The following is a 20882-nucleotide window of genomic DNA, read 5'->3' as shown; positions in this document are numbered from 1 at the left end:
CTCCTCCAGAATAGAAGATTGTAAGTTTCATTAATCTGAAATGGTAAAGTAAATAAAATTCGGCATTAAAAGAGTACTAAGTGGCCGCTCGACGTTGCCCGGTCGTACAATACACTTAAAATATTTTAATTTATGCAGATTGCGTATGAATTGTTATAAAATCAATCCTCTTGATTATTATATATGACGAGGAATAATTTGCCTGGTGGACTAATTCGCAAAAAGAAAAAAATAATAATGATAATGCCGATCATTAAATTCCGTCTGTGTTTGTTTACAATATCACCTCAGCTGATATTTTGGGCTTGAAGATCTTAAACAGTCTTTCTTTAGATAAAAATATAAAATTTTACAAGGGATTATTTTACGTCACACCGTCGAGTGTGACATAAAATATTCCTCTGTAAAAATTGTTCTTTTTTTTCTATAAGAGAAGAAAACTATTTTAGGATGCGTTTTATTCGATTTTTGATACTGATCGAATGAATTTCTGTACAAAGCTTATCTAAGAACACTGCCAGATATATAAATTAGCTTTGTGTGAAATTTGAAAAAGATTAGCTCAGCTGTTTTTGAACCTATGAGGAAGGAACTCACACGCACACACACACACAAAGTAACTTTTACATAATAGAGATATACATACAGACAAAGATTAGAGAGTAGAAAGTGAACCCTGAATTTAACTTCGGCAACCTCTTAACTCTCGCTTTCCTTATTTTGACTTTTTATCCTCGCATTCCATAAGCAATGTTTCTGACAAAGGGAGAAGAATTGCTTTGAATTTGGTTGAAATCTATCTGTATAACATTAATAATGTTAGGATTTGATCATATGTTTTTTTTAAAACTCCTTATATCAAGTGGTTTCATGCCTTGTCTGGAGCAATGTCCACGAAAAAGTTCGGTAATTTTTTACTTTCTTTCTACCTTAACATTCAATTTTAAAATGACGACTTTTATATGCTTGCGAGTATGCTGAAAACGAATATCGCATTAAAATTTGGGGTAGGCATTTTTCCCATGTATGACTGAATAAATGTCTGTGACGTCCGCCATTCTTAACATTAGTGAACAAATATTTTTTTTCTTTTGTTTGTATGTGGAAAGTTATTAATGAAAACGTATTTGTTTTGTTTTAAGGAACAAACAACAAATTTTTTAGCGGGTATATATATTTTTTTCATTCAATGAAAAAGGCGTACTTTCTTTTTTTTTTTTTAAGTATTTTTTATATCCAAAAATGTTTCGAGCAACCGACGACGGTATTTCTTTTTTTAATGCATTTTTCATAAATTTTTTCTTACTGTTTTTTTATTTTTAGTTTTTCAGGCTTTTTTTTTATTTTAGTTAGTATTTTTCATTTATTGTGGGATGTTGCCGAGCGAAACTCACAGAAAAACGAGATTTAAACTGTAGAAGTACCCACATTTATACTGTCGCCGACAAATAGTTTTCCTCATATTAAGGCATCGTTTTTTCTTTTTTTTTTCAATGTGTCATTAGTTGACATTTTACCACGGCCACCGAGAGTAAGAAGAAGGCCTGTTAACTGAAAAATGTCTGCAGGCAATGTAGGTAAGATTTGTCAGACTGTCAGTACTATATGAGGGCCATTTGTAAAAGAGCAAAAAAACATTTTTAAAAACAAAAAGGAACACAGTTCGATTAATATTTAAACTGAACTTTATTCAATATAAAATATAAATATTATCTATGTAAAATTAAGTAATTTTAAAGCAATATACAATTTAATACTGATAAAACTGAATTATGAATTTAGGAAACAAACAATTAAAGAAACATTAAACAAATATTTTTGGCCTTTGGAACAAGATCACAGTGTAGTATCTGCTTTGATGCTACATTTTACCTTTTCTGTCTTCGGTCGGTGGAGGAAAAATCTTTCATGACTGAGATTATTTTTGTTCCTATCCCGAGTGCCCCTTATTGGGACGCTGGATTTTGCCCACAAGATTATATGTTGAAATATTTAAATAACTATTACTTTAAATACAGAAATTATATTTAAAGTTTTGGGTTTCTGTTCTTTTATGTCCATTCCCCACCCCATGTTTTTCATCAAAATGTGTAACGTATTAGTTGTCTCACAGGCCATCATCAGTCATCGCTCACTGGCAGTAACCTGCGGTGTTCCCTGGAGACGAAGTGACAACAAGTCTCCCCAGATTTCCAGTGTTCTTCGCTTCTTGACCACTTGTGCAGATGATTGCATGTTATCGCAACAGCCGTTGTCACTGATTTCTCGTTGGCATCGGCCATTGGCGTTTCCTGGGGTTTGGGTGACAGAATGTCTTCAAGGTATCATATTTGAACTGCACACTTCCAGTGGAGATTTGGTTAGTACTCTCCTATCTCGGTCTTTCCATCCTCCTTGACCCTTCACAACAAGTTGGTGTGGTGCCAGTCGATGTCATCTACACCAGTTTTTTATTATTATTATTACTATTATTATTATGATAATAATAAGGGTGCTTGTGCAGTGTATGCATGTGTGTTTTAAATAGTATGTTCAAGTTAAATTAAATTTTGGGTTTGTATTACTGTACACAGATTCGAAAAAGTTGTCAAAAAACAAATATATAACAAATAAATGTTATCAAAGGCAAGATAAGTTACTTTTCTACTTAACTGGATATGTTTTTAGGGGTTTGTATCATTATAACAGATTCGAAAAAGTGGCCAAAAATCAAATATATACCAAATAAATGTTATCAAAGGCAAGATAAGTTACTCTTCTACCAATCTGGAAAGGTTTTTAGTGGTTTTACTCACTTTAAAACAGGTAATCGCTTCCAAAATCGTACAGTGTTTATCGATATATTTTAAAAAGAAAAATGTTGGTGTGCTCGCTATTGAACTCGGTAAGTTTGGGAAAATGAGTTCAGACAAACAAATTATACAAAATACTGTTAGAAACCCACCGAATATATGTCCGCCTATGTAACGGTAACATATATTGTGCGAGTTTCTAACAGTATTTTGTATAATTTGTTTTTGTTTAAACTCGTTTTCTCAAACAAGCATGCCGCCATTTGCATTTTTCAAATACATCGGTAAACACTGTATGGTTTTCGAGCCGAATAAACACTTTACATTAAATAAAAACACTAAAAATTTATTCAGTTTGATAGAAAAATAACTTATCTTGCCTTTGATAACGTTTATTTGTTATACATTTGTTTTTTGACAACTTTTTCGAATGTAAGTATATAGTAAAACAAACCCGTCATGTAAATTATTTACAGTTAAAATGCTGTAAAAGACAAAAGCTTGAAGTTTTAAATATATTTCATAGAAATATATTACGCCCGGTGCTAAAATATTGAAAATTAACCGATCGTAAAAAAAAAAAAAAAAAAAATTTGCCGTGAAAAATGTTAACTTTAAAATATTTGGAAATGCTCAGTGAAAAGTTTTATTTATTATTAAAAGAACGGACTGGAAAATATTATATAAAAATTGTTTGTTTTGCAGTAAAAAAAAAAAAATAAATAAATAAATAAATAAAATTAAATATTCGACTTTCTCCGATAAAAATTAAAGTTCAAAAACGAGTTCACTTACTATATTTTGTTAGATTAAAATTATCCTAATGTGCAGTTATAATAATTATTATCCAAATGGAGAATTGTTTTCTCTTTGGAACATACATAGACAATCGTTAACGCAGCCATATTTTTATGGCTGTTAGTGTGATCGCGTGGTTGAATGCCGGAAACTATCTGTACATACAAGTTGATCAGGAAGTGACGTTACGCTGTCATGTTCACTGGCCTACTCTCTCGGTAGTGGTGATTTTACCAAGTTGAAAGTTACGTTTACACGCATGCGCATTCTTTTTCTTGGCGGAAGTTATGAAAACATGGCGTCACCGTATGAATTAGGAAATAACCGATATGCTAATACCAGGAACTATTTGTCGGTGACGACTTTAAATATGATATTCGTTTTCAGCAGATCCGAAAACTTTCAAATGTTGTCATTTTAAAGGTGAGTGTTAGAAAATAAACTGCAAAGTAACCAATAATTCTTCGACTAAAGCTTTCCTTTTTGCTCCTCATTAGCCGCCATCTTGTTTTACTTATTTTAAGGAAATTTGTGCTTTTATTGATTCATATTTGCATAGCTACTTCTCAGTGATTCCTACAGAACCACTCCCATCTGCAATCCGGTTATGTTTTTGTTTACAAAAACAGTAATAGACGAAAAACACACACACAAAAAGAGAAAAATATCATTTAAAATGTAAATATCTTGCAAGCTTATAATTTGCAATGAATTTAACTGACATTAGGAAATTTATGCAGTATTAATAATAATTGAGGGATCAAAAAACAAATATGGTGCGAATGCAGAGAGTTATCCGCGCTATTTTTTAAAATCGTATTTCCACGTTTAATTAAAGTTTTTTTTTTTTAATCCAGTTTTAAGGTTAAAATACAGATTATGCACAAAACACCCTTCCCCTCCCCATGTTAAGAATGGCTTTTTAAATAACGTTATTATTTCAGCACGGATCACTCTTTGCATGAGTACCACAAATATACAAGTAATTTATATTAAATGCATTAAAATTTAATTTTATATCGACCTGTATAGTTTAAAACTTCTGAAACTAAATTTTATGTCAAAATTTCTTTCATTAATTTCACATGGCCGAATTAGTAAACTATATTTTGAGTAGTTGCTAATTTCAAGCTTAAAGTATAATAAAGCCTTCTCTGATCTAACTGGCAACAGCCCAGGGGCTGAAGGTTAGTGATATCGTCAGCCTTTTCGGTACTCCTGTAGTTTACGAACCCTGCTGAAATAACGTTAATGTTTAGAAGCCCATTCCATGGAGAGAACGGGGAGGGGGCTTAACTATTTCGTACGTTCACCTAACTATTTAATAAACAAGATACCATAAAAATTGAATTTAACTTTAAATTTTTTATCAGATACCACAGTCCGTAAACTGCAGAAGTACTATATTTTAAGCTTGCAATTAGCGATTATCTAAAAATAGAGTAACTTTTGGCCCGCGTTAAGCCGAATGAAAATAACGAAAATTTGTAAATAAGTTTCATGCGTTTGGTAACAGTTATTTGTTTTACATTTCGTCTTGCATCGATCTTTGCTACACAATTGCTCACGTGGGGATTTAGCAGAGGCACCACCAACAAAAAAGTGTCAAAAATCCAATATACAGGGTGGAGCATAGCAACTTGCTTATTTGTATTTGGAATCGTGTTTGAAATTTAAAGCAAGTTTCTCTGCCCCACCCTGTACAACAAATAAATATTACCATAGTCAATAATAGTTCTTTTGCATTTACGTGGTTTATTTTTTGTGTTTTCAAGTAGTTTAAAATACTCTTTTTAATCTCAAATATTCTACCGCCATCTTGTTTGCAAAACCGCTCGTGAAAAGTGAATATTTGAGATTTCAAAAAGCATTTAAATACTTTAAAACAAAAATAAGCCAGGTAGTTAAATAAGTAACTTTTATTGCCTATGGCAGCATTTATTGTATATTTGAATTTGTGACCCCCCCTTTTTTTTTTTTTTTTTTTTTTTTTTTCGTTGGATTGTTTTTGCTGATCACACTTTGCTCCGCTATCCATGTTTCACAATTCTCCATATTCGGTTTTAACAAATACGTAGAGAAATACCGGTTTAAAGACGAAGTAATTTTAATTGCGTAGTATTTTTTTTATAAACCAATCTCGTCTTAAATTTATTGTGGGAAAGCAAAGCCTTTTGAAACTTTACTTTCATGAAAAAAAAAAAAAAAAAAAGAAACTATAACTCCTTTAACCCTACCCCCAGCTGATTAACCGATTTGGAAATTGGAACGATTATATAAAAATACTATTATTACAAACTTAAGTTTAGGTTCACAATTGTATTTTCCTTGTGTCAAAAATAACAATGGCTGAATTATGTATTCAAACATTTTAAAGTAACAATTTAAAACTAGGCGTTGTATGTGTATCGCTCGAAGATTTGACTTTTTAATGGCTACAAAACTCTTGAACAAAATATGTTAAAAAACAAAAAAAAACGCGACTTTTAGCGGCGCCTATAAATTGCAATATTAGCAATTGTCGGGATTATTTCACCAACAAGAAGAGGGGAGGGGGGGGGTAAGAAAAGGCAGTAAGGGCTTACAAGCAGTCTTTTCTTGTAAAGGTAACAATTAACTGGTAACGTTTGCCGAACAACAGTAACGCGGTAATCAGTCTAAAAGAAGATGGGTAACTAGCTTCTTAATATTTATTTGCATAAATATACACAAAATGTGGCACAAGGCCAAAAATAGGAGGGGGGTAATGTGGCCCTATCTAACATAAAGTTAACTTAACTAGACTTTCACCAGAATACCAGAATCACTCTATGGGAATCCTAATTATAACCCGAAAAATGATATATACATGATGTGGGGGGGGGCTAAAAATTTTATATACAAAAAAGAATGAAATATTTACAATGAAAAAATAGTAGTTAGTAAAAGAGCCCCCCTCCCCACTACTAATTGTGGCAGATAGAAAGCTTTGTCAGTCGAAAAGACGCAGGTCCACACGAAAACTGACTTTATTGAATAAACACCACAAAAACGACCTGCATCACTGACAAAGCAGTCCATCCGTCACCTAATTGGGGTCGGGAATGGGGGTTATCGAACCTAAGGTGAAGGGGGGAGACAAGGGCAAACTAAAGAGGGACTGGGACGATGAACACATACATACTCTAGCTAAGCTAAAAAAAAAAAAAAAAAAAAAAATCAAACAATGAAGCCTAACTAATCCATACTAAACTAATCGGTCCCATACTGATGTCTTGTTAGTTCAGGACACCCAAAATCCTTTTTGACCTAAATCAAATAAGAAACGAATTCAAGGCCAGCTCCAGTCACTTTACACAGTCGAAGCTTTCACCCACCTTTCGTTGAAATTCACAGGAGTGAGTTTCACCTTCTCCAGCTTAATTCGCATTTTCAACCGATGCTTGAACATGAGAACAAGCTGGGGAGCAGTGAAGGTTTCATCTCCGTAAACCTCCTTCTGTCGTGTCGACCAAATCACGCCTCTCATAACAGCTAGCAAACACAGAAAAACAACGTTCCTCTTTCTTCATACTCGGCGCCCAATTGCAGCACGGGGAAACCGCATCCAGTACAAAAAAACGCCCGTTTAGTATGCGAACCGTGAAGCTCTCAACTAACTCACATAACGGTCGAACGATAGCGCAGCGGAAGAAAGCATGGCTTAGGTCTTCCTCCCAATCTCCGCATCGGACACAACTAGGTGTCATTGTAAAACCCGCTATGAAAAGTTTTTTTTGAGGGCATCTCGGATTACCAGCCAGGTGAGCGATGCCTCGTAGTTATCGAAACAGCTCATCCCGGGCGCCCAAGGCCATATCGAGCGACTCTCCTCATTCGTGAAACCGAACTCCTCAATCTTTTCGTCTCGGACAGATCCCCTCACTAAAACCCTATATAGCGCTTTGCGAGACAACAGCCGGGTGTCAGAGAGGCTTTCATTCACCCGTTGAAGGAACCTCAACGCCTGTCGACACTCGTGATAGAAATGGCATTCGTTTCGGGGCCTCCTGCGTGCCTCCCCCTCAGCCGAATGCACACTCTCCAAAGCCGGAAAGGCTTTCTTAGTGTCTTCCATCCAGAAGACACCGTTCCCTAAGTCAGGTGTACACATTCGGTCCAGGTATATCAGCCTTAGAGTGTGTCTACGTATTTTGATATTAGGCATACTCAGACCGCCTTCAGACGGATTCAGGTAACAGATCTCCCGAGCAACCATGGCTTGCTTTCCGTGCCATAAGAACGCGAAAAGAGCACGCACTAGTTCAAGTAGTGAGGACTCCGGGAGTGGAAGCACTGATAGACGGTATAGGATCAGGGGGTAGATATGAGTATTGCATACCTCCGCCCGACCCTTTAAAGTTAGATTTCTCAAAGACCACAAATGAGCTGTGGTCTTGACCGCTTTCAACACTTCCGACCAATTTTTCTCCAGCTGGAGGTCGGGGCCAAACCAGACGCCGAGTAACTTGCAGGGCCCATCAGTCCAGCCAAAGGGCCCCTGAAGGGGCGTTCCCCTCCAGGCACCAACACGTAAGCCAATAGACTTAACGTGGTTGATTATGGCCCCTGTTACCTGTGCATACCGTCTTGTTTCCATGTCGACGACTCTAATCTCGGCATTGCTCGTTACAAGCACAGTCACGTCGTCGGCATAGGCGGTATACTTTACTGGGGTAGAACCACCTGGCAAAGTAATCCCGCGAAGGACCGGATTCACCCTAAGCTGGCGCAAAAAGGGCTCAAGCGCGATGACATACAGCATGGGTGATAACGGACAACCTTGACGGATAGATCTTGTTAACCTGAAGGGCTTCGATCTCACCCCATTCACCTCCACCATAGCACCGGGGTTAGCATACAAGAGGCGAATCCATGAGCGAAACTGGGGTCCAAACCCAGCCGAGCAAAGAACAGCCCCTAGGTAACGATGGTCCACCCTATCGAATGCTTTGGACTGATCTAAATTGATCAGCGCGGCTTCTGTGTCGACTTTCTCTATGATCAAGCGTATCGCGTGCAAATTATCTTGAATCGTCCGGCCCTTAACAGAACACGCCTGTTCGGGACTTATGAGACGATGTAAAACAACCTGCAGACGATTTGCTAAGATCTTGGCCAAAATCTTTAACTCTGTGTTTAACATCGTTAAGGGCCGGAAATTGTTAATCCCATCCCCTCCATTTTTATCTTTGCGAAGCAATTTAATGATCCCCCTGGTAAAGTACTGAGGTATAGACCCGTTCCTAAACCAGGAGTTGAAGAGTGTGGCCAGCAAAGGAATAAAAATGGGCGACAGCCTCAAGTACACCTCGTAAGGCAGACCATCAATCCCAGGGGTCCTGTCTAGCCCGACTTGTTTCAGAGCCTCAAGGACTTCTTCCTCTTTTATGCTACCTTCACACGTAGCTGCTTCGGTCGCTTCAAGGCGAGAAAAGTCAGCTAAATACGTGTCAAACTATTCAATCTCCAGACCGGGCTCCATGGTAAAAAGCTCCTGCAAATGAGCTCGAAAACCCTCCAGGATTCCATCATTTGATGTTACGGTTCGTCCGTCCGGCAATGTGACACTGGCGATGTGTCGATCAGTCGCACGTCGACGCTCCTCTGCACGCATTGACGCGGCCATGTTTGTTGCCTCGTTCGGCACTCTTTTTAACCTAGCCCTAACTACTAGACCCTGGTCCTTCCTGTTATCCAGGGAGTCCAGTTCAGCCTTAATTAAAGTATAACTATCACTATCCCCCTCCTCCACCGCCCTTTTTAATCTATCATCTAGTGCCGCTTTCGCTGCTCTAGAACTAAGATTGAGTCGATGACTAAAATCAGCAGCGAAGGACCTAATTACTTTAAGTTTTCCCCACCACTTATTCCCGATAATGGCTCCCGTCAATTCCCTCTGTATTGTTAGTAAAAGCTGTTCCCGGAAGCCCTTCACGTCAAACAGCGACGTGTTGAACTTCCAGTAACTAGCCATCCTAGGTTTAACGCTATCTAAGTTTACCCGAACCCGGACTAACCTATGGTCCGAATAAACTATGTTATGAAAACTTGGACAGTCTAAAAGCCCTAAGTCGACTCTCCTAACTAAGAACCGATCGATGTAACTCGAAAGTTGCACCGGATCGGAGCCGCGTCTAGCTGTCCAAGTCCAAACTACATCCCCGGGCTTTTCGTTTCGAAATTTATCGACAAGATCAAACTTGTCAATAAAGTCTCGAAACGCCTTAGCATCCCGGTTCTGGTTAGTAGCCCTTGAAGTATTACCCCCGCGATCTAAATCGGGATCCAGGACCGCGTTCCAGTCTCCTGCTAAAACTATCCGCCGAGACGAATTCATGAAGGGCTCGATCCCCCGGAAAAAGGAAACCCTCTCGCTATGGCTATTGGGAGCATAAACCCCAATAAATCGAAATGCCACATCCTTTACGGTAACATCCAGCACGTGCACTCTTCCCTCTGGATCAGCATAGACTGGGTCACACGAAGCATCAAGAGCGCGTCTAACTAGCCAGGAAACACCCCTCGAGTGGGAATCAAAATGTGCTGAATAGAGCTGAAAGTCCCTAAGCAGTACACCCTGATAATCACTGGGAATGAAGTGAGTTTCCTGTACACAGCATATATCCACCCCGAGGCGTTGAAGGTCGCGTGCAACTCGAAGTTTACGAGAGGCGTCCCTCAACCCTCGGACATTCAAAGTATCTAACCTTAAAGCCATTGTGATCTATCTAGGGTTGGGTATCCTTAACAAACATAGACGGTGCCAAGACACCGACAGCTGTCCCCAATGATCCAGAGGTCATCTCATTAGTGATGGCCCCATCAGGGGACAGACCACCGATGTCTAGAGGAAATGTTAACTTAATCGCTCTATAAAGTGAAGGGTGGATTTTTATGGGGACCCGTCGAACACAGTTTCTCCATTTTAAGTATGTCGGAGTCGCTAAAAAAGGCTGCTGGAGGAATGATATTAAAAGCAGAGTTTGCTTCCTCCAGCATAGTCCAAACTCCTTTGGCCTCTTCACGACTTCTAACCACAGTTAAAAGTCTTGGCATTGGGAAAATTTTCTGGGTTTGTAATGTCCAGTTTGCTTATCTGCTTCACCGCGTAGAGGTTTCGGTAGTCTTTTCTACCGTGATTTTTTGATATGGCCTCTATATTAGCCGTGATCTTACACACGTCTTTGCCCTGAAAAAAAGGGGGTCTTTTCTTTTTTTGGTCTTTTTCCACGGAGGGACTTCTTTGTATTTTCTTTTCAGAAGTAGAAGCGCGAGGTGATGGAGGAGGGGGGCATGTCAATTTTCATAGGGGAAGCGGGGGGGGGAGTTTTTGGGTGTATTGTTTGGGGAGCAGAATGGAGACGGTGTAGGGGACGGTTTAGGGGTCTTTTTGGATGGGGAGCCAAGGGTTGTCAACTTTGGGCCTCTTTTTGGTACGTTTGCGGGAGAAAGGGGTGGCGCTTTACGGGGGTGATCTTTTCTCTTTTGGAGGAGGGGCAGGCTTTTCGGGGAAGAGAGATTCGGGGAAATCTATTATCTTTTTTTCTTCTTTTTTCTTCTCGCTTTGCTTGCGCTTTTCATCAAGCGAGTCCTTTATTTTTAGCAGGGCCTTAAACTTGTTGCCCCCGGGTCTTTACTGGTCCTAATGTCTAATATCTGCTCTTTGGTCAGTTTATCCGCGTACGTTTTACGAGGCGATTTAGTAAACGGTACCAGTGTCCATTCTCTCTTTTTGGGCGATTCCATCTCGGAGTTGAATTTTTCCTCGAATTCTTCTGTTGTGATTTCTTTAATCACTTCAATTGTTTCGCTTGTATTTGGCGTTCTAGCCTCAGGTTCGAGGTGCCCAACAATCACCTCTTTAGGGTTTGTTGTGTTTATCACATTGGTTTTTATCTTTTTCGGACAGGTGTAAGTTAAGTGACCTACTTCACTACAAATCCAGCAGGTCGGCCTCCTCCCTGTGACCACAATGGGGAGTTTTTCAGCTCCCGCTTCCAGGAAGTAGGGTATTTCGAGGAAAGCTTTGTTTAGTAGGATATCGAAGGACCAGACTCCGTTGTACTGGTCCACCTCTATACCAGTGATATCACCGAATTTCAGGAGGTAGGCAGCTAGATATTCACCTGGGACCACCCCTGGAACTTCGAAAATGGAAACAGTCGTTCTCCTCCGTCCTAGGTACTCCATTCTTAATATGTATTGTGTGATGATTTCCTTTTTGGTCAGTGCGACGCATTCTTCCTGTTTTAAACAGGGCGGCCCAGGTATTGTAGCCTCTGCATTTCGTTATGCGATCCGCACGCATTCCTGCCGTTGCCAGTAATTTGGTCACCGTTTCCTTAGTTGACCTGATCAATTTTTTGGTCTTGCGATCAACCACAAAAAGTGAAATTGTTTTCTTGGCAAATTCCTGTAGCCGTGGTGCTTCCAGAGTAACTCCTGTTTCTGTAACATATTGCAGACATTTCCTTGCTTCCGTTAAAAAGTTGTTAACATCAATTTTAACTTTGGGTGGTTTCGCCCACCCATTCTTTTGTTCGCCACTTTTGTCCTCTTCCGACGGCACATTGCTGGCGGACGCCATGGCCGACGGGTTAGAGAGGGGGGGGAAATAGGGTAAAAGTCTCGTTCAAAAATAACAGCAGGAAGATAACAGCAATAACAACTTTAACAAATAAAACAAATTTAACACGGCAATAACAATAACGATATGTGAAACAATCGCAGGAAAAAATAACAAACCAACGTGACGATAAAGACTCCAGGTAACTAGCTTCTGAACTAATCACTAACCCGTAGTGAGACAACTCCTTTTATACATACTAACTCTCAGTGGCGAGATTTCCAACGAGATTAGAATGTCTATTTAACTTAGTAGGAAATAGACACCCAGTTTTTCCAGTAACGGCAAAACAGCAGTTAAGTGGCGGTTCTTTCATCCGACCCATCCCCGGTAAGTCAAATCAATTTCAATTCTTACACAATTTTATCTTTAGTTTTAGCCCTTCTATCGAGTAGATATCGGCTGCGTATGGACAATAAGTTTATGAATATTACCCCCCCCTTCACGAACAATCATCACTAACTAGTTATTCCATTTCATAGCATACTTGTAAAAACCAATGTATTTTCGAATAGCTATAAATAACTAGTGGGGCCCATGGAAATTCCACAGGTGTATTCTTTATCGTTCGTATATTGCTGCCGTGCATATTGTGTGTCTCTTTCTCCAAAGTTTTTGTAGGATTTTATAAGATTTCCATGCACGAATGCAGACCCCACGCTATTATTGTATCAGCTTCGTTCAAACTGAAACCTACTTATCTGAGTACTTAGTAGCGTACTTACGCAGAGAAAGTACAGGGCTGAAGTAATGTTATTATTTCGAAACCAATTCTGGTAAATTTTTATTTTAACTGGAACTCAACATCCGACTTAATGGTTTTGATTTTTCTCCCACTACAGGAACTGCGACACTAAGGTTGGAAATTTGGGTTGAGAAATCAGCCCCCCCCTCCCCCGAGAAGCACGGACCTGCAAAAAGTGTATGGGTAGCTCCGTCACCAATTTCCGGTTAGGGCGTCTCAGGAAATTAGCAATAAACTAACTCCTTCTCAAAGAGAGAAGGCAATGCTTGTGAGGGTGGACCTTCTAGAACTGCACAGAATTAAACTCCCACCGCAAAATTAACAGGGACCGAATTAGTAAAGGAATAATCTCATCTGTTGATTTTGGGGGCCGATAACACTCGCCTTTAAATTAATGACTTGCATAGTTTTCCGGTATGCTGAAAATGAATATCACATTCAAATTTAGAGCAGACAAGTAGTTTCTGGATATGAGAACATTTTTCCAATGTATTAATGAATTTCAGTGGTTGTCGCCATTCTTAACATGGGATAGGGGTATAACACGTATGCGCATCAGTTAGGAAAAACATGGCCATCAGTGAAAACTCAAGGTGTTACATTGGATAATAATAATCTTAATATCCAGAAAACTACACGTCTGCCTCACATTTAAATGGATATTCATTTTCAGCAAACCCTAAAAAATTATAAAAGACGTCAATTTAACGGTGAATGTTGAGTTGAAGTAACAAAAAAACAAAAAAAAAAATGCTTCCATTCTTAACTAGAGGAAGATGTTTAGTAACTATTCTGTACTTTCCCCTAATAATTTAATTAACAAACTATACTATAAAACTTGAATTTTTAACTTGAAATGCTATTAAAAATAGTTCGGTACCTTCTCATTAGTACATTTAATAGTTTATTTATTTATTTATTTATTTTTTTTAGAATCTGGTTACGTGGTTCTATTAAATCCCACGTAGATGTTTGTATCATAGTTACATTCTACGGACGCCGAGTGAACGTTATTATTGCGCCATTTTTTTTTTTTTTTTTTTTATAGAGCGGCTACTAACTTCGTTCGGTACTTATGCAGCTTACGAACCGCGCTTAAAATACTAGCGTTATTTAGAAAGCCTTTGTTAACTATCCTGTACTTTCATCAAACAATTTACTAAACAAAAACTACCGTAAAATTGTATTTTACTTGAAAATATTATCTAAAAAAATATGGTGCGTAAACTACATGAGTACTTCTGGTTCTATCCTGAAATATATATCAGGCTATGCCACGGTAACATATATTGCGTGGGTTTCTAACAGTATTTTGTATAATTTTTAGTTTGAACTCATTTTCCCAAACTTAACATATGTAACAGAATTCGCCGCCATTTGTCTTTTTCAAATATATCGATAAACACTGTATGATTTTCGAACTGAATAAACATTTTACATTAAATAAAAACACTAAAAACTTATCCAGTTAGATAGGAAAGGAACTTATCTTGCCTTTGATAGCGTTTATATATAATTTTTTTTTTTGACAACTTTTTCCAATCTGTGTATAGTAACCCCACACCCCGTGTTGAAATACTCATTTAGTTTTAATATTTTCCTTTCAGCTACAACTGTAACTTAAAACTTTTGCTAATTCGCACACGTATGTAAAAAATAAAAATCTGAAAATTTGACGGCAGAAACAAATTGGTACGTGTGCAGTTTGACCGTCCTATTTTTTAGATATTTTCAAATTAAATTCTATTTTTACAATACAATTTTTTAAATTAAATTGTTAGGTAAAAGCACAGAACAGTCGACAAAGCTACCTTCCAATGTTAAGAATGGTTTTCTAAAAAATAACGTTCTTTTAACAGTCCGTAAACTATCAAATAAGTACCAAAAATTAATAATATTTTAGACTTTAGAAAGGGGGTTCACTTCCGCATATGAAATTACCGTAAAATCATCACTCTCTCTAGCCACAAAGCGGCAAGAATCACAAACTTCTGGACCATATAACAAGCAAGATGAGAAAAACATCAATAATATAAAGTAGGACATGTGTAACTGTGTTACATTTCAAACCTCTCGAACCCATACGTTGTCTGGTACCGTCGCAAAAGAAAAATCAAATAAAAAAAGGAAAGAAATAAAAATCCGACTCGGCATTTTTCTAAAAGTGCAAATGAAACGTATTTATTCGTGGTTCTTCCAAAACAGCGCATTTCATTATCTTTTCGTACACACGTTTTACAACGATGTGCAATATAACATGTGCTTTTTAAAAGTCTCTGTCCCTGCCACTTGACGCCGGCCTAACCCAGCAGTTTCTCGCCCTCGGCTTCACGCGTCCATCTTTCCCTGCGCGCACTTTGCTTCTCTTGCTCGTTCACGTGCTGTTTTCTTTTTCTCTCCTCCTTCCCGTGATGTCAGAGCGTGCACACTTGCTGAATTTTCATATATGCTTTAACGGCTGCTGCTGATTTTCTCACACACGCTTATGCGCCCTCTGTTACACATGTTTAAAGAACCATCAGTTGTATTAGCATGAAACTATAAATAGCATCAAGTAAATCGGGTTTGTTCTATCGTGATTTGTATTAAATCTGTTTTCAATAAACAAGTATGCAAACAGACACGGTATCTGTCGAAAGAAAAAAATGTCTAACCTCATTTGCACCCCCTCCCTTTTTTTGCCAGACTCTTGATTGACTATTGAACAAGTTTTATCGAAGATCGATAAATACAATTATGATTGGAATCGATTTTCGAAAATGACGCTCGATCACGAAGTTCACGACCTTTGCCCACTCACTATCACCACCGCACGTTCTTTGCGAATCGAGTAAAAAGTTCAGTTATACAAATGTAAATGAGATAGAGGAATAAAAATCCAATGTTGCCGTGGCCCCACAGTAGGGCAGGTAATGTGAATGTTGAATAAAAAAATATAACCATATATATATATATATATATATATATATATATATATATATATATGGAATTATTCGATTTCAATAAATTCATGAAGCTTTTGAGTTTTTCCTATTATTAATAAAAATTATACATTGGGGATAAATTCTGCTATTTTCCAACCGCCGATCTTAAGTTTATCTTAAGTATAGCTCATTGGTTACCCGGCTAGCTTATTAAGACCATATATCAAGGTTTTCATCCTCTTTTGTCGAAGTGTTATGTAGCACTAGTTGTAACGCGCATGAAATTTTAAGTGAGGGTAGGGTCACTGGCTCAGTAAGAAAATTAGTAGTGATGTAGGTCTTAGAAGTCCTCTCATTCTGCAGTCAGTTGTGACTTGAAAGCATTTATTGAAACAGCAGTAATGATGTGGGAACTTAACTCGTTCCATCAGGAGTAATTTTGTTAGAGAAGAACCGGCCACGGGAGCCAGGTTGATGCTGGATCTGCATCATCAGGTTATGTGGATGAGTTGAGGGTTGGAGAAGAACTGGCAGTTACTTCAGTTTGATGTAAGATCTGTTATGGTTGTACCTTGTCGAAACTCCTTATCTTGAAATTCAAAATCTGTCCAATTTTAGCAAAAACGGTTCATCCGTCGGAACAATGAAAATCCTCTGATCTTCTCAAAGATGATGGATAACTTGTTTAGAGTGAATCTGGTTTGTGCAGAGCCAGTCTCGCTCTCTTATCCCAACCTACCTGATCCTGCGGCAGGATATGATCGAGACGGCTGAAGGCTAGGTGGAATGTAGGAGCTTTCCGAAGTGTCAGTCCACCTACATACAGCGTCTGGTATTACTAAATTGGTCACCCATCTGGTAGTAGAGGTTAAATATTGCTTAATTTCGGTGATCTAACGAGAATGTGATTGTGCCGCCTAGAAATATATAATACCTAACACCATACCTCATTTTAATCTTTACCATATTTGTGTTCCACCCGAATAAATCGGAAGATTGCAGATTGCATTGTTATGATGACTGAACATGTGCATTCATGACCTGACAGTTTCATCTCTTTGTTACAGACATGCTTCATTTAATTCCTGACAGTCACAACCATTCTTAATGCACTTCTATGTAGAAAAAAATATTGTGGAGAACAAAGTTCGCTCGTTTAACTAGTATTACTCCCGTCTTAGCTCTTCAACTTTCAGAGTAAAAAAAAAAAAAAAAAAATTAGGAGGCTTTACTTTTGGCCCCACGAACGTACTATGAGATGAGGCTTCATAATTAGTGTATTGAATTTTTTTGTTTGTTCATCGAGCCCGTGGCGCAGTGGATGGAGGCGTTGCGGGACCCGTAACGCAGTGGATATTCTGAAACAAACTTTATTTTTTCATTTCATTTCAGGATTGACTAATTAAATTTCATAGGTTACACACACCTATTTTACAGCCCCCCTCTCCTTCAGGATGTAGCTATTTCATTCTAAAATCAAACAGTTTTGGGCGTACTGTGAGGTTGTTCTCTGTTGGGTTAAAGTATAGTCCTGTGCAGTTCTAGGAGATCCATTCTCCCAGGTTTTACCTTCTCACCTTTTTTTTTTTTACAATGGGTTAGTTTTGCTAATAAACTGATACATCCCTACCGGAGAATACAATAAAATATATACAATATGTAAAATTTATAAGACAAATTTTATTTATTTTTCATTTATTTCGTGTTTGACGGACTAGCCTTAATAGATCACATTCAACACCACAATTCATTTCCTCCCGCATTTTACACTTGAATAATTATTAAATAAATTCATTCTATTAGTAATGTACAGATGAAATAATTAAAATAAGAGATAATTCCGAATAATTCAAACTTGCGAGATTTTAGGGAGCCATTCTTAATATGAAGAGGGACACTGGACCCCCCCACTCAAATTAATTACTGATTAACTCCCTCTTAAAACCCTCTTTAATAATTTAAAATCAATTTAAAATCAACCTTGTAGATCATCGTAATGCCAACGATTCCCCATTAATCACTTGAACTGATTTTTTAATAAAAAATATACTACTAGATTGATTCACGTGATTTCTGGTGTACATTTTCTTTTCAATGATTTGTACGTACACCATAGATTTTTTTGTTTTGTTTTTCATATTGTACGAGGCTATGGGCTCTTACCCACATTCGTAAAATGTGGGCGATGGCTTTAATTTCATACAGTAAAAACTATTTTGAATGAATTATAATTTTTTAGTTAGGGTTAAAATTGATTTCTCTCGTTATTCACTTTCGTCTCTTGGCATCATCATAACACCTCAGACGACGTATCCTTTTGTTGGGAAATGAAGCTTTTTGATTGGTTAATATTTTGGCGCCCTTTACTCCTGCCGTGTCACTTGTTTGTTTATTTTCGTCTTTTGCAACTCTTGTATACACACTCTTTCTCTCTTCAGCCTCATTAGCCAATTTCTTTTTTTGGGTCGTATTTTTTTCTCTATCCACGAAAGCGTCCTTATTTTTTTTTTATTCATTTTTTTTGCTACTTCGACTTGATTTTGCTCAGCTCTTTGATTTGAAAGGCGATTCGAGTCGTTTATTCACTTGTAAAATATATCGATTGAAAGTAACAGGACATTTCTTTTTAGTAAGTGCACGCGTTTTGTTTTATTTTTACTGCAGTCGAATTTTTCAAATCATGAGGCCCATTCGCGGTACTAACACTTTATTTTTATATGAAATGCAAAAATAATGTCTCTCTCTCTCTCTCTCTCTCTCTCTCTATATATATATATATATATATATATATATATATATATATATATATATATAGAGAGAGAGAGAGAGACATTATTTTTGCATGTCATATATATATATATATATATATATAGAGAGAGAGAGAGAGAGACATTATTTTTGCATGTCATATATATATATATATATATATATATATATATATATATATATATATATATATATATTACATTATTTTTGTACCAACCTAATAATAGATATTCGAATCTATATAATTATTACACTTGGTGGACCGTGCCCCTTGCTTGAATCTTGTTTTCGACGATCGGACGAAGCTATCTTTTGAAAAAGGGATGTCAGGTGAATAAATATATATATATATATATATATATATATATATATAATGTGTGTGTGTATGGGCGTCGTTCAGAGGCTAAGGAATGTAAGTGGGGAGTTTTGGTTTCGATACTAGCTGATAGTACCCAAGTCATATATTTTTTAGTTTCTAAGGTACGTTTTATGATAGCAGAAATAGGATTCGTCATATTTTGCCCAATACACTTTTCGTCCTCCCACACTAAGAGGATCCGAACGATCGCAAGTGGTGCAACCTTCAGGTTCTGCAGGAGCGCTTTTGCGTTTTCACACACCAGATCAGACGCAGATGGAAGCGAATCAGTTGGTTCTGGTGTTGTCTTTGGTTCACATTTATGACATTCTTCTGAGATATAGTCGTCAAACCTATTGGAAACACATTACTAAGCTTATTGTACTGGCTTAATATTTACGGCAAGCATAAAATATATTACAGCATGTTACAACTTTGTGGAGTATTCAAATTAAACTTGAATAGTTAAGACGTCAAACATAAATAAGTATGCTGCTAAGAAGGTAGACTCCCGATGTCGCGATAAAAAAGAATTTCTCTCACCTGCCAGTCTCATTTATCTCTATAAAGCTACTATTCGCTCGTGCATAAAGTATTTTTGCCTCATCTGGGCTGGTGATCTTTTTTATTTAAACAATTCGCATTATATCTGTTTTTGGTGTGGCCGGGATATCTTTATTTTTTTTCGGGTTTCTTCTTTAAAAGATCCAACCAAAATTTATGTTAACCGAAGTCTATTTGAAATATTTTATTTTTCTGTTCAACATTTAAACTTTTATGACGTGAATTATTGTGTAGATGATTAAAAATATTTGTTAATTTTATGACGTGAATTATGATGTAGATGATTAAAAAATATTTATTAATCTTTGTGACGTGAATTATGATGTAAATGATTAAAAAATATTGTTTATTTTATGACGTGAATTATGATGTAAATGATTAAAAATATTTATTGTTTATTTTATGACGTGAATTATGATGTACCTATTTACTATGCCTCCCCACGGGACAGAGTTAGACACCAGGGTCGTTTTTAAACGTGGGGAAAAGGTACAAAAATAAAAAAAATTGTCTCAGTCGTGGATTAAAAAATATTTATTGTTAATTTTAGTTTAAAAAGTGATGATACTATGATTGTCTTCAAACTGGTAGAAGTATATTTTAATAAAAAATAAGATACTGAAATAATACGTACAAGGCGTGTTTGAATTAATTCTAACTTATGCTGTTATATTCATTTATTTACGACTGAACGAATTAGTTCAACCAGGTCATAAAGGATTAATACTAAAATATTCTTAGCGAAATTTAGTTCTAAACAGATTATTGGTGAGTGTTTTTCGGGGGTTAAACACCCCAGAAACTATGAATTATATATTTTGTTTTTATTATAATTGATATTACGCTTGTAATTTGGTAACCAAAACAAGGAATATCATTTAAAAGTAAGGCCATTATATTTATTTTTTTCAATCGAAATCGCTCCAGACAAGGAATGAAGCCACGATGCAAGGAGCTATAAAGATACAACTTAATGGTAAAAAAACAAAACGGCAAACGATATGGTTTTAGATGGATAGGTTCCAACCCAGAAACAGCAATTCTTTCCTCTTTGTCAGAAACATCCATAGAATGTAAGGAAAAAAAAGGAAAGGGAAAGTTAAGAGGCTGCTGGAAGTAAACTATTTTCTACTCTTCTTTACCGGTGTAATCTATTATGTAAAAGGCAAGTTGTCTGTGTCTACGTGTGTATGTTTGTATGCTCAGGTAAAACCAAAAACTACAAAACAAACACTCACATAGTTAGTATATTCTTAATCAACATTGTCCTAAATTAATAATACCTAAA

The 20882-nt window shown here is 37.0% G+C and overlaps 1 protein-coding gene across 2 annotated transcripts in view; it reads left to right on the top strand.

The window, feature by feature from the left end:
- The window catches only part of LOC145294078 (adhesion G protein-coupled receptor L1-like), a 1162895-nt gene that overhangs the window by 142281 nt on the left and 999732 nt on the right, over positions 1-20882 (top strand). The gene's annotated exons all lie outside the window — the stretch shown is intronic.

This window comes from Euprymna scolopes, chromosome 15, assembly GCF_053919585.1.
Source record: "Euprymna scolopes isolate OS-2025 chromosome 15, ASM5391958v1, whole genome shotgun sequence".
NCBI classification, from domain to species: domain Eukaryota; kingdom Metazoa; phylum Mollusca; class Cephalopoda; order Sepiida; family Sepiolidae; genus Euprymna; species Euprymna scolopes.
The sequence above is the reverse complement of the archived record's forward strand: the minus strand, read 5'-3'. Positions and strand labels throughout refer to the sequence as shown.